We start from the raw sequence: 14,752 nt of genomic DNA, 5'->3' as shown, positions 1-14,752 counted from the left end.
GGTGCTGTTAAACCCAGGTCTGGCAGACCAAAAAAAATACAGGAGCGGCATATGCGCAGGATTGTGAGAATGGTTACAGACAACCCACAGATCACCTCCAAAGACCTGCAAGAACATCTTGCTGCAGATGGTGTATCTGTACATTGTTCTATAATTCAATGTAATTTGCACAAACGACATCTATATGGCAGGGTGATGAGAAAGAAGCCCTTTCTGCACTCACGCCACAAATAGAGTCACTTGTTGTATGTAAATGCTCATTTAGACAAGCCAGATTAATTCTGGAACAAAGTGTTTTGGACTGATGGGACAAAAATTGAGTTATCTGGTCACAACAAAAAGCGCTTTGCATGGCGGAAGAAGAACACCACATTCCAAGAAAAACACCTGCTACCTACTGTCAAATTTGGTGGAGGTTCCATCATGCTGTGGGGCTGTGTGGCTAGTTCAGGGACTGGGACCCTTGTTAAAGTCAAGGGTCGGATGAATTCAACCCAATATCAACAAATTCTTTAGGTTAATGTTCAAGCATCAGTCACAAAGTTGTTTTGGACTGATGAGACAAAAATTGAGTTATTTGGTCATAACAAAAAGCGCTTTGCATGGCGGAAGAAGAACACCACATTCCAAGAAAAACACCTGCTACCTACTGTCAAATTTGGTGGAGGTTCCATCATGTTGTGGGGCTGTGTGGCTAGTTCAGGGACTGGGGCCCTTGTTAAAGTCAAGGGTCAGATGAATTCAACCCAATATCAACAAATTCTTCAGGATAATGTTCAAGCATAAGTCACAAAGTTGAAGTTACGCAGGGGTTGGATATTCCAACAAGACAATGACCCAAAACACAGTTTGAAATCTACAAAGGCATTCATGCAGAGGGAGAAGTACAATGTTCTGGAATGGCCGTCACCGTCCCCTGACTTGAATATTATCGAAAATCTATGGGATGATTTGAAGCAGGCTGTCCATGCTCGGCAGCCATCAAATTTAATTGAACTGGAGAGATTTTATATGGAAGAATGGTCAAAATACCTCCATCCAGAATCCAGACACCCATCAAAGGCTATAGGAGGCGTCTAGAGGCGGTTATATTTGCAAAAGGAGGCTCAACTAAGTATTGATGTAATATCTCTGTTGGGGTGCCCAAATTTATGCACCTGTCTAATTTTGTTATGATGAATATTGCATATTTTCTGTTAATTCAATAAATTTAATGTCACTGCTGAAATACTACTGTTTCCATAAGGCATGTCATATATTAAAAGGAAGTTACTACTTTGAAAGCTCAGCCAATGATAAACAAAAATCCAAAGAATTAAGAGGGGTTACCAAACTTTTTCCTCTGACTGTATTATTGTTAATCATTTTTGTTATATATTTTATTTGTAATTTTTGCTTTAAATTTAAAGCTTGAAAATGTACTATATAAAAAATGTTTTTATACTTTGTTTAAAGAACTTAAAACCACTACTAAAAGCTAGGCTAAATGCTTCTTTTCACTAAAGCCTGTGTGTTTTGTTCTTTACTGCTTGTTTGGGGGTGTGTGTAGGGATGTTTTGGGCTACCATTAGGCTCAAGATAGAAGAACCTATTTTTCAGAGTTCATTTGCAAAATACACGCACTAAACCAAATTTTGTATCCACAGTTTAAAGAAGACACTGCTGTGAGGCAACACCACACCACAAACACATCCAATGGGTGTTTTTTTTTTTAAATGTATGCAGATGTATTTAAGAGATATTACTGATTTGGTACAACTGCTCAGAGCTTCAAAACAGTAAATCTGAATTCCGGCCTAGAAAATGCCTCTATGTAGATTGCATATTCTTCCCGTGTCTATGTAGGTTTTTCTCTAGTTTTCCTCCCACAAGTAATTATTAATTGATGTAATTATCAAGAGAAGCCAAATTAAATGTAGTAAAAGTAGGGTGGCCAAAGGAGGATAAAGTCCTGGGAATACCTGTTCAAGGCAATATAATAATATGGGAGGGTTAATGGGGAATGATAAAAGGGACTACACACTACCCACTTACATTACTGGGTGCAGCTTCCTGTATTAAGGCACCTTGCATGATTACTGACCCTTTCATTATGATACAGGCCAAATATTTGGCAGGAATACTGGGGGCTTCCAGGGGAAGCTCTGGATAAACAACCTCAGAGGGTTTATTTGAGCAGCAATGGCCCAGCAGTACTTGAATAAGCAAGTTAAAGGAGTGGATGGTTGAACACTACTGCTCTCTGAATACAAAAAAAAAAAACACAGAAATGCTATTTATTGACCACAACAAGATTCTGTCACTTTTTAATTTAGTTGGGATCACCTTTAGTTTAACCAAATCAGAACGCAATGTACGTGTATCTTTGACACTAGCATGTCATTTAAAACACACATTACAAAACTATCCAAAACATAATTTTTCAACATTTAAGGTGAAAAAACAAGACATTTTCTAAATATGCAGGATACTGAGAAATGAATCCATGTATTTATTTCTAGTAGGACTGACTAGTGCAATGTGTTTTTACTGGCTGTTCAAATTGATCCTTTTGCAGATTTCATTTATTTTACAATGCTGCTGCAAAAATTATTACAAGAACCAGAAAATATGAAAACACAACTCCATTTCTTATGTCCTTACACTGGCTCCAGTTAAGCTTAGGGCTGATTGCAAAATCCTCATTTTATCTTATACACTAGTCTTAAATGACCAATGCCCTTCTTATTATCTGGACTGCCATTACTTAAAAACCAAAGAGTACACTAAGATCTCAAGATGCCGACATACTTAAGATTCCGAGGATTAATAAAATAACAGTTGGATTTTGAGCTTTTAGTTACAGGATCCCAAAGCTGTGGTATGATTTACCTACTAATAAGAGATGCCCCTTCCGTCTCTGCTTTTAAGTCTAGGCTGAAGGCTCACTTCTTTAGCAACAAGCTTATTAATTATGCAATGCACTCTAGACCCTCTGAAGGTAGTAGTAAAGGAGAGAATTAAAACAAAACTGAGTGCCATTATGAGTAATGCTGCACATCCTCTCTCTGACACATAGAGTACTTTCAGCCAACAAATTATTCTGCAGAGTGCGTCAAGAAGCGCTAATACGGCTCCTTTATACCAACAGCAATATATCTGCATAATGCCTTACTGGGACTTTGATAGCTAAGTCAGAACTTTTCTTTCTATAGAATTTTCTAGCTTTATAGTCATTCCCCTGTGTTTTCAGACCAAAGTGTGTGTGTATAAATTTACTTACTTACTTCTTCTTTTCTACATTGTGAATTTCCCATCGGGATTAATAAAGTATCTATCTATCTATCTATCTATCTATCTATCTATCTTCTGACTGCTCCTGTTAGGGGTTGCCACAGTGGATCATCTTTTTCCATATCTTCCTGTCCTCTGCATCTTGCTCTGTTACACCCATCACCTGCATGTCCTCTCTCACCACATCCATAAACCTTCCCTTAGGTGTTCCTCTTTTCCTCTTGCCTGGCAGCTCTATCCTTAACATCCTTCTCCCAATATACGAAGCATCTCTCCTCTGCATATGTCCAAACCAACACAATCTCGCCTCTCTGTCTTTGTCTCCTAACCGTCCAACCTGAGTTGACCCTCTAATGTACTCATTTCTAATCCTGTCCATCTTCCTCACACCCCATGCAAATCTTAGCATTATTTATATTTACTTACTGATCTACCTATTTATGTATGTATTTTTGGCTTTTTTAAAGAGCTTCTGTAAAAAGGTAAATTTCACCTTGGAGACAAATTTAAGTTCTATCTATCTGCAGCTGCTAATTAGTTGTAGATACTGCACCTCTACTTTGTTAGTCATTTATGCAGAAATATATATAATGCAATATTTATAAGCTACTACTAACCCCTTTTTCAGTTTGTCTTCTTGGTATCTGAATATGGCACTTGCTGCCACTTTTTACTGCCAAGCTGTTCACCTGCCTATGGAAAAGTAATCTCAGATAAAAGAGCATCAGAATCATCAGATGGAAAGATTCTCTCACCAGACATAGGCAGCTAGTTGGCCAAGGTCTTCAGGACACGAACAGTGTACAACTTTGTCTTTGACTTTCTGTTTTACAGTTTTAATCTCTCCCTTTGTTCATCAATTAATTAATAGATTCCATTTATGTTAATCAGTTCCTACTTTCTTTTCTGTAATATATTCAAATCTATATTGTATATGTAATAATTCTGTATTTTGGAATTTGTATAATCTGTACTCATATTTTACCTGAGAATCTTTTCACAGTTGTAATAAGTTATATAGAATTAAATTATGTTGTACTTCAAGTGGTATTAAATACTCCTGGAACCAGTCTTAAAAGAAGTTGCAATTACTGTTAGTCAGAATGAGAAAAGAACGCAGGTATTAGAAAGGGAAGGGAGTGTTCATGCAGGCCCGGTAGGCCAGGAGGTTTACTGTTTTCTGTCTTTTGTTGTAACTTTTTGCTCATTCTTACCTGCTCTCCCTGTACTTATTACTTTGGTAATAAAAGATCTTTGTTTGAATCACTTATGTCCATACTGGGTTTCTTTGGGTTTGGAATGAGCTCTGTAATGTACCTTTCGGTCCACACATTCTAAATTTCAAAAAATTTCATTAAAGCCAGTAGAATAGAATAAAGAAGAAAAAAATGTAAAGAAGTATAAAATATATAAATTGGATAAAGTGGATCACTATTACACTTGACTATCTAATAACAAAAGAAAAAGTATGTGTTTTGGAAAGCTCCATGTGACTGAATTCAAACACAAGTTCCACCTGTGTTTGTTGAGTTTATCCGTCCATTTTTCAAATTCTCTCAGGGGCAATGGGTAGTCACAGAGTGTATAGTGCAGACACTAGCCTTGGGATACAGTACTACTCCATCACTGAGCACCAAGAACATAAACACACACACACTCACACACACACACACTCAATTTACTGCTATTACTGTCAAATACTCAGGAGTATAACATGTAAAAGAGTAAAAATGTTTGATTACATGTGCTGCAAGACACATTAATAAAACTTTAAAGTATCTACAGTTGATGCCTGTATGTCATCATTGCAACTAAAATTGTGCATTTAATGCTTGCAAAATTATGACTACTGTACTCGATAAGAGCCAGAAACTGAGGTCACACAACAGGTAAGGCATTGTCACATGTTCAGTAACTAGGTCAATAGTTCCAAATATGATATTTTTTTCCATGGAGTCAATTTATTTTTCAAGGCAAAAATGACACAATGATTAACTGTAATAGAACAAACAACATTACACATTAAAATTATGACGAATACATGGAGCTTTTCTTATGGCCAAAGCAATTACATTTAACTGAAATAAACTCAATAAATGCCATTATTTACTCCAACCAATTTCCAGACTCAAAAAGCCAGCAACCAAAAACTACTTTTTCTTTAACAAATGTAGCACAGTTTCAAGAATCAGAGCAAACTGATGGTAAAAGCAATTATTGACCTATTTCCCTATAACAATCAGTCTAAAACGAGGAAGGATGAATTCAAACAAATAAACAAAACCACAAATAAAGACACAAACACCTATTAACTTGGCATAGATAGTAACAGAAGACAAAATGCTCACACGAGCTACTCCAAGTTCTTAATGCAGTGAACCAAATAATAATGTGAGCCCCTTGGCAGCTTTAAATTCAGCACTTAAAACAAATGTCCAAAACAGGAAAACAGCACATTTGGCAAAGTTTTCTGACTTTTATTAAAGATTGAAACCCTCAGTAAAGTATTTGAGAATCAAAAATTAGCACTAAGGGGTGGCATGGTGATACAGTGCATAGCACTACTGTGAATCACTTCTCCAGAAATCTGCATGAGAGTTGCAGTTTACTCACTGTCTGTATTTAGTTCAAACATTTCCATTGCTGCACGAATTTTATGTATTCCACTTTCCTACCAAATCTTAAAAATGTATTGGTTAGGTTACTTGGCAACACCTAACTGGTTCCAATATTCGCAAGACTTTATGTTTATTGTAGGTTCTTATATTGTACCTGATACTGCTGGGACTGCCACTAGTTCCTATGAACCAGAACTGGAAACACAAGTTAGAAAAATGGAAGTATGGACGTAAATTACAAGCAACAGTGAAATCAAAATAAAAAGATCAATACACTGTACTTAATTTAAAAAAACTGTACAGTTTGAATATTTTATCCAACCTGGTTATAAGATGGTTATACATATTTCCTTTATATTGTTATGGCCAGTATCATGAAAGGAATATTTCATTTTTATTAAATTCCAAAGCTCTAATTCAACCTCCTGTCCCACAGTTGTCCAAAATATGCAATGCTGTAGAAAACAAAAATGAAACAAAAGATGGCAGCAGCACAAATTTACTCATGGTTTTCATTATTGCTGAAATTATGTACAATAAAAATAAGGATACATCTGTCAAACAGTACAGCATTTCAATCGTGTGGTGCAGCATTACAAAAAGACTGCTTATTATTTATTGTACGGGTCATGATACAATATCTTTGCAGTACTGTATTTACTCACTTTCATTAAAGTATTGTACAGTATATCATACTGTTTGGAGGTAACAAGTCCAAAAATGTTTTCTCCAGACTGTTTGGCTGGCAAACCATGACTGTACTTGGTGCAAATAAACCAATCTGTAAACATGTATATTTGAATAATTGACCCTTTAATTGGTAGTAAACCATCAACTATCAAATGTTAAGATCATAATGATAAACTAACAAGGGTCATCTTTAGAAAAAGAAAAAAAAAAGTGAAATACTGGAAATATCAAACTGAACAAAAATGGTGAATAAACATGTAGAAAAACTAGACTGATGTTCAGATATGTTTTAAGGGGTGTTTAACTTGAATGATGCATCATATCCATCTACCATTATCAAACTACCTTTAAACCACTTCAGAGACACAATGTCAGAAACCATCGCAACAGCACTGGGCAAAAAGCAGTAACTAGTCCTAGGCACAGCATCTCTACATCAAAGTTCATATGCATGCATACACGTAATACTCACTTACAGGGAAGCCAGTGTCAGAAAGGCGCTATATTGCGCCCGACCCGGCACAGACTTGACACAAGAGGCATGTATAAAATACAAATATTTTATTATTCTTCACCCGTGGGCGCACGTCTTCCCCGCGACCCACTGGCAATACACAGTCCCAAGCACTAATAACCACCAGTACAAGCACTTTTCTTCTCCTTGGCACCACCACACCTCTCCAGCAACCTTGTCCTCCTCCACCCAACTCTGGCCCCTGAGTGGTGGTTGCTGGCTCCTTTTATAGGTCACCTGGAAGTGCTCCAGGTGTTTGATCACCGAGTTCCGGCTGCACTTCCAGGTGTGATGAATCTGTTGCCCACACGGGCTCAGGAGTCCCAAACACAGCACCCCCTGGCGGGTACCTGCGGGACCCAACAGGGCTGCCCCCAACTCCAATTCCCAGGGAGCCCTGTGGGAAACCGAGGCACTACTCCAGCCCAGGGGGACGGCCATCTAGCGTCCAGGGGGAGGTTTTGCACTGTCCCAGGGCTGCTCCCTCTGAATATAGTGTGCAGGGGTGTCCCGGCTGGGCATGGACGCCAGCCGACTGCCACACCAGTTTTAAAGTCAATATGACTCCACCTTGAATGCATCTATCGCTCCTACCGCAGACCTCACCACAGTCACACTTCCCTCATACATATCCTGTACAACTCTTACATACTTCTCTAACACTCCCTCATATAATACCACAGCTCCTCTCGAGGCACCCTGTCATATACTTTCTCCAGGTCCACAAAGACGCAGTGCAACTCCTTCTGGCCTTCTCTATACTTCTCCATCAACACCCTCAGAGCAAAAATCCCATATGTGGTGCTCTTTCTTGGCATGAAACCATACTGCTGCTCACTAACCATCACCTCACTTCTTAACCTAGCTTCCACTACTCTTTCCCATAAGTTCATGCTGTGGCTCATCAATTTTATCCACCCTGTAGTTACTACAGTCCTGCACATGCCCCTTATTCTTAAATATTGGCACCAGTACACTTCTTCTCCACTCCTCAGGCATCCTCTCACTTTCCAAGATTCCATTAAACAATCTGGTTAAAAACTCCACTGCCATCTCTCCAAAACACTTCCATGCTTCCACAGGTATGTCATCTGGACCAACGGCTTTTTCCATTCTTCATCCTCTCCATAGCTGTCCTTACATCCTCCTTGGTAATCCGTTGCACTTCCTGATTCACTATCTCCACATCATCCAACCTCTTCTCTTTCTCGTTCTCTTCATTCATAAGCCTTTCAAAGTACTGTACTCTTTCCATCTGCTCAACAAACTCTCCTCGCTTGTGAGTACGTTTCCATCTCTATCCTCTATTACCCTAACCTGCTGCACATCTTTCCCAGCTCGGTCCCTCTGTCTAGCCAATCGGTACAGGTCCTTTTTCCCTCTTTAGTGTCCAACCTCTCATACAACTCATCATACGCTTTTTCTTTAGCCTTCACCACCTCTCTCTTCACCTTGCACCTTATCTCCTTGTACTCTTGTCTACTTTCTGCATTTCTCTGACTATCCCACTTCTTCTTTGACATCCTCTTCCTCTGTATACTCTCCTGTATTTCCTCATTCCACCACAAGGTTTCCTTTTCCTCCTTCCTCTGTCCAGATGTCACGCCAGGCACCCTTCTTGCTGTCACCCTTACTACATCTGCTGTAGTTTCCCAACTGACAGGTAACTCTTCATTGCCACCCAGTGCCTGTCTCACCTTCTACCTAAACTCAACCCTGCAGTCTTCCTTTTTCAACTTCCACCATTTGATCCTTGGCTCTGCCCTCACTCTCTTCCTCTTCTTGATCTCCAACGTCACCCAATAGACCACCCTCCTATGCTGCTTAACTACACTACACTTAACTACACTTTCCCCTGCCACTACTTTACAGTCTTCAAGGAGTTCCTCAGGGCTCTGTCCTCGGCTCTCTTCTCTTCATATTTATATGCTTCCCCTAGGCCATATTATTCGTAGCTTTGGATTGGGTTATCATTTTATGCAGACGATACTCAACTTTATTTCAATGTTAAAAGTGGAACTTCATCAGAGCTTTCTCGGCTCACAACCTGCCTCAGTGAAATTAATACCTGGATGGAGCAGAACTCTTTAAAATTAAATTGCAACAAAACTGACCTCCTGCAAATTGGGACTGAAGTGCAACTTAATAAAATGAGCTCTTTCCCAGTCCATCTTGGCGGGTGATCTCATCAGACCTGCCTCTACTGCAAAGAATCTTGGTGTCATTTTTGATTCCTCCCTTTCTTATTCCACCCACATAAACCACATTAAGAAGCTTTCTTACTTTCACCTCCGTAACATATACCATGTTCACTCTTTCCTCTCCTTTTCTAACGCTGAGAAACTTGTCCATGCCTTTTATCACATCCCGCATCGATTATTGTAATTCCCTACTGGCAAGTGCCCCTTCTAATCTTATATCACAGCACCAGCTTATTCAAGACTCGGCTGCAAGAGTCCTTACTCGAACCAGCAGCAGCAGCGAGCACATACTGTAACACCCATCCTGCTCCGCCTTCACTGGCTCCCAGTGTCTTACAGAATCGAATATAAAATCCTACTAATAACCTACAAAGCCTTAAATGACCTTGCGCAAAACTACATCAGTGACCTTCTCCATCACTATGTGCCTGTCCGCCCACTAAGGTCCTCTGATTCTGGCAATCTTGTTGTGCCCCACACTAATCTACACTCCATGGGTGACAGGGCATTCCGCTATATAGTGCCCAGACTCTGGAATGACCTACCGAAATTAATCAGGTCAGCTGACTCCATGAATTCTTTTAAAAAACAACTCAAAACTCATCTGTTCAGGAAGGCTTTTAGCTCTACTTGACTTTATTACCCTTCTTTCAGTTTACCTCTATGTCAAGTTGCTCGTGTAACCTATGTGTGTGTGCTAGACCATCAATTATGTTGTCTTTTAGGCTTTTTCTCTAAATTTACTGTCTTAATCTTCTTTATTTATCTGGTTTGTGCAATGCTATATACTGTATACCCTGCCATTCTATCTTAAACTCTGTTAAGTGCCTTGAGCATGGGAAAGGCGCTATATAAATAAAATGTATTTATATTATTCAATCTCCTTCAGATTGACTCTTCTGCATAGTATGTAATCTATCTTTGTGCATTTTCCTCCACTCTTGTACGTCACCCTATGTTCCTCCCTCTTCTTAAAATACGTATTCACCACATCCATGTCCATCCCTTTTGGCAAAATCCACTATCCTCTGACCTTCTTCATTCCTCTCCTTGACACCATACCTACCCATCACCTCCTCATCTCCACTGTTCCCTTCACCAACATGCCCATTGAAATCTGCTCCAATCACCACTTTCTGTCTTTTGGGAACACTGTTCATCACTTCATCCAACTCACTCCAAAAACCTTCTTTCTCATCCATTGCACACCCAACTTGCAGTGCATATGCACTAACAACATTCATCATCACACCTCCAATTTCCAGCTTCATAATTATTACTCTGCCTGACACTCTTTTCACTTCCAAAAACACTCTTGACATACTGTTCCTTCAGAATAAACCCCTACTCCATTTCTCCTCCTATCCACACCATGATAGAACAATTTGAATCCACCTCTGATCCACCTGGCCTTACTCTCCCTCCATTTAGTCTCTTCCACGCACAATATATCAACCTTCCTTCTCTCCATCATATCGGCTAACTCTCTCCCCTTACCAGTCATACTGCCAACATTCAAAGTTCATACCCTCAGTTCCACTCTCTTTACCTTCCTCCTCTCCTCTTGCCTCCGGACACGTCTCCCCCCTCTTCTTCTCCTTCTTCTTCAGCCAACAGTAACCCAATTTCCACCAGCACCCTGTTGGCTAACAGTACTGGTGGCAGTCATTGTTAACCCGGGGCTCGACCGATCCGGTATGGAAATTTGTATTCTTGTCCGCATATTGATTTGGTGAAGTTTTACACCGGATGCCCTTCCTGACTTAACCCTCCCCATTTGGGTTGGGACCAGCACGAAGAAACACACTGGTTTGTGCATCCCCTGTGGCTGGGTTCAATATGACTCTAACAAGAATAACTAAAAATTACTTAACCAACACTTCTATACAACTGGCCTAATTAAACAACGGCACCTTGTGTTTGTCACTCTCACTGCCCACTTGCTTTCACCTCAACTTTTCATCAGTGTATCTAAAGTGTTAGTCTTAAACAATACAAACATCAGGTCATTAAGAATATAACAACTATGGTGATAAACCTTGGAGTATGCTGGATTTTCATTTCACTGCACGTTACACCTGTATAACTGTGTGTGTGTGACGAATAAAACTCTTGAATTTTACTGTTAAAATCTAAAACTACACTTGTAGAATTTGTAAACGCTTGGTATAACTTTCATAATTTCCATAATTAACGTCATGTTACTTCTTCAGCCAAATACCTCAGGGACAATATTTTTTTCAACAATGAGCTATATATTTACATAACATATAACAGTTAAATTGCCATGCAAACAGAATGACCCCCCTGTAAACAGACTTTAATAAAAGTGTTTATTCTCGCAGTTTGTTGACATCTTATCTTCTGCAAGCTCTTGGCAGTCACCGGTTCATATTTCTCTTCCTCTTAGTTAGCCATGTGAGGGAATGTTATGATACAAAGACACCTGGAAGTCTGTTGCTAGTCACATGCATTAAGACACTTTCTTTTCATATGAAGCATAATACATGTGAACTTCTCTATCTAATTTCAGTCTGTTCAAATTTGGATAACTTTCACTGCAGTCTTGCTTATAAATAAATTAAAATTTTTGGGGATATATAGGAAAGCTCTACACTGATGTCCACTGATCAGATAGCAGTCAGAAAATGACAATTTGAAACAAGACCACAGACTAGACACAATACGATGAAATGAAAGGCTTACACAGAAAGATAATTTTATAAAATAAAACTATGTCTAGCGACCTGGGATAGATACAGTATTAAGCTGGATGGGGATGAGGAGTGGTTTTGTGTCTTAAATATTGAAAGGTCTACTTGTCTCCATAATGTGAGGAGGATATCCTCTACTGATTTTGCATTTTTAGTGCTTCATAGGGGAAGAAAGCACCAAAGCAAATATAGAACTCTTTAAGTCTGTATCAATCTAAATTAAATAAGTAAAACAGGAAAGGACAGAAAAGAATGATCAACTTAACACACTTCTAAATATAGTTACATAAGAGGGATGTGATTACTGAGAGCAAAATTGAAAGAGTTTTAAAAAAATGTCAGAGGTAAGTGAACTAACTTCAAGTCTTACTTTTAATAGCATTAATGGAGTAGTGGATCTGATGACTTAAAGTAGGTCATTTTAAAATACTGGTGTAATACAACTGAAGGAGCTGACACTTATGAGACATATGTTAGTCACAAGACTAGTAGCAACAATGAATCCAAGTGAAATGATACATAATATTGCTGAACTTGTCAGATAAAATTTTACAGATTGGAATCAGGATTTTGTGCTAAGATTCAGAAGAAGCAGGAATCAGAGTTTTGTGCTCACGGCTGTGAATCTGAGCAAGGGCCCTGGAAGCAAAGTCTGTATGATAAAACAGTAAATTAGACAGCAGATAGAAATGTGAATACCAGTGGACCTTCACCTCAAGTTCTACTGACTCAAGTCTCATAGTTTCTCTGTTGGTAGCTTTAAAGTACAACAAAAGGACATCTCTGGAGAAAGTTCCAGATCTTATCACTTTTTTCATTTGTAGATTATACCATATGTCAAGTGCAACCTCTGATAACTCAGAAAACACAATTACAAATTAGAAACTCAACAGCTTTGTGTTGTTTGCAGAAACCATGGTTGTAACAGATTAAAGGTATTACTGATGCATGCTACTTGGCCTGCTTTTTGCACAATCTAATCCACCTCTTTTGTTTACATGACAAATCATTTTATATAAGCATGCTGTTATTTCCACAGGCTGCCTGAAACACTATGATCGAAAACACAGGTTTGAAAAATGTATGAAATGTGGGGAGACCAACCCTATCCCAAAAGTGGGAGGCACAAAGCAGTACTAACCCTGGACAGAAAGCCAGTCCATCACAAGGCAAACTCAAGTGCCCCTACAGTTATTCATAAAAGAACAAACCAGCGTCAACTACTAACCTAAGAAAAACCCAAACAGTCACAGGGTAAAAACATTTAAATTCCACATGGACAGTGACTGAGTCAGGATTTGGATTTATCTTCCTAAAGCACCGCAGACCACTCTGCCACCCCTTTATATCTTTACCATTTATTATTTATTTATGTTATTATATCTTGCAAAACAATGACTATTTGAACCAGCCATAGTACATTTACAAGAAATATTGATTCCATTAATTTCCTTAATTTATGAGGTTTCTGTTCTGTACAGATACAAGACAATAAAACAATGCATTCAAAAATGTCCCCTTTCATCTTTCATTGTATTAGCATTTATTTTCTAAATACGTGAGAAAATGATGCATGCTAAAACAACGAGAAGATCACCTGAATGGCCTTTATAGCAGTTGTGTTTCCGTTTTATTATTTTGGATTAAATCCATTATCTGAGTAGTTTCATTGTCCTGATTGTGGACACACCATTATCTATTAGGGGTTCTGGACTTCTCATAAGAGTGTTCAGAAAAGATGTGCAGATGTGATACATAATTACCAGGAAGTGAGTGAAAATGACTTTTTTCAGAAAAATTTCAGGGAATACTTGCCAAAATGTCTTCTCCATAATAAGAATGTTTAAAAAAAAAAGTGAAATTAGATACTACTGTATTGATATTTCAACTGTATGTCATGTTTTAGATTGTTAACTTTAAAATGCAAAGCAAAGCATAAAATAAAAAGTCTAATCTAAAATTATATTAGTATAAAATGATTTATTCATGTAATATACAATTTTATCTAGGTGTCATCTTTATACCACTATACTTGATAAAAAATATACTTAAAATGATTTTAAAGTTAATTAGGCTATCGTTTGTTTAAAATATATTATTTTGATTTAATTACCTAGATCACAATGAAATACTGTATATGTAATTACATTAGTATAAAATGATTTATTCATGTAATATACAATTTTATCTAGGCGTCATCTTTATACCACTATACTTGATAAAAAAATACTTAAAATGATTTTAAAGTTAATTAGGCTATTGTTTGTTTAAAATATATTATTTTGATTTTAATTACCTAGATCACAATGAAATACTGTATATGTAAACATTACTACAGAATCTATATTCATATATAACATCTGCAACAGAGTAAAGGATTTAGTCTTCAGTTTTACTCCCAATCCGTCTAAACTAGTACTAGTACTAGTCTAGTACTGTACTGCTGTCACTGTCCTGCTCCACTGACAAACTGAGATCGTTCCTCCCCCACACTATGCGACTCTTCCAATTCCACTGGGGGGGGTGGCTTTAAATGTTAACATTATACAAAGTTATTGTCTGTTATACCTGCATTTTTCTCACTCTTTAATTTAATATTGTTTTTTATCAATATGCTGCTGCTGGAGTATGTGAATTTCCCCTTGGGATTAATAAAGTATCTATCTATCTATCTATCTATCTATCTATCTAAAGGACTGTTTGACTACCTTATCCATCCATTTTCTAACGCATTTATAACTA

At 38.0% G+C, this 14,752-nt stretch overlaps 1 protein-coding gene across 7 annotated transcripts in view; it reads right to left on the bottom strand.

Annotated features, from left to right (window-relative positions):
- chst6 (carbohydrate sulfotransferase 6) overlaps positions 1-14,752 on the bottom strand; it is a 173,435-nt gene that overhangs the window by 92,178 nt on the left and 66,505 nt on the right. For 3 of the 7 annotated variants that reach the window (XR_007935856.1, XR_007935855.1, XR_007935857.1), the window contains 2 exons: positions 6,214-6,346; positions 6,040-6,086 (listed from right to left, as the gene is read on the bottom strand). The exons of the other annotated variants lie outside the window; for them this stretch is intronic. The gene's annotated coding sequence lies outside the window, so the exon portion shown is untranslated. Of the gene's footprint in view, positions 1-6,039; positions 6,087-6,213; positions 6,347-14,752 lie in introns of those variants that run through there. 7 annotated transcript variants of the gene reach the window in all.

This window comes from Erpetoichthys calabaricus, chromosome 9, assembly GCF_900747795.2.
Source record: "Erpetoichthys calabaricus chromosome 9, fErpCal1.3, whole genome shotgun sequence".
NCBI classification, from domain to species: Eukaryota; Metazoa; Chordata; class Cladistia; order Polypteriformes; family Polypteridae; genus Erpetoichthys; species Erpetoichthys calabaricus.
The sequence above is the reverse complement of the archived record's forward strand: the minus strand, read 5'-3'. Positions and strand labels throughout refer to the sequence as shown.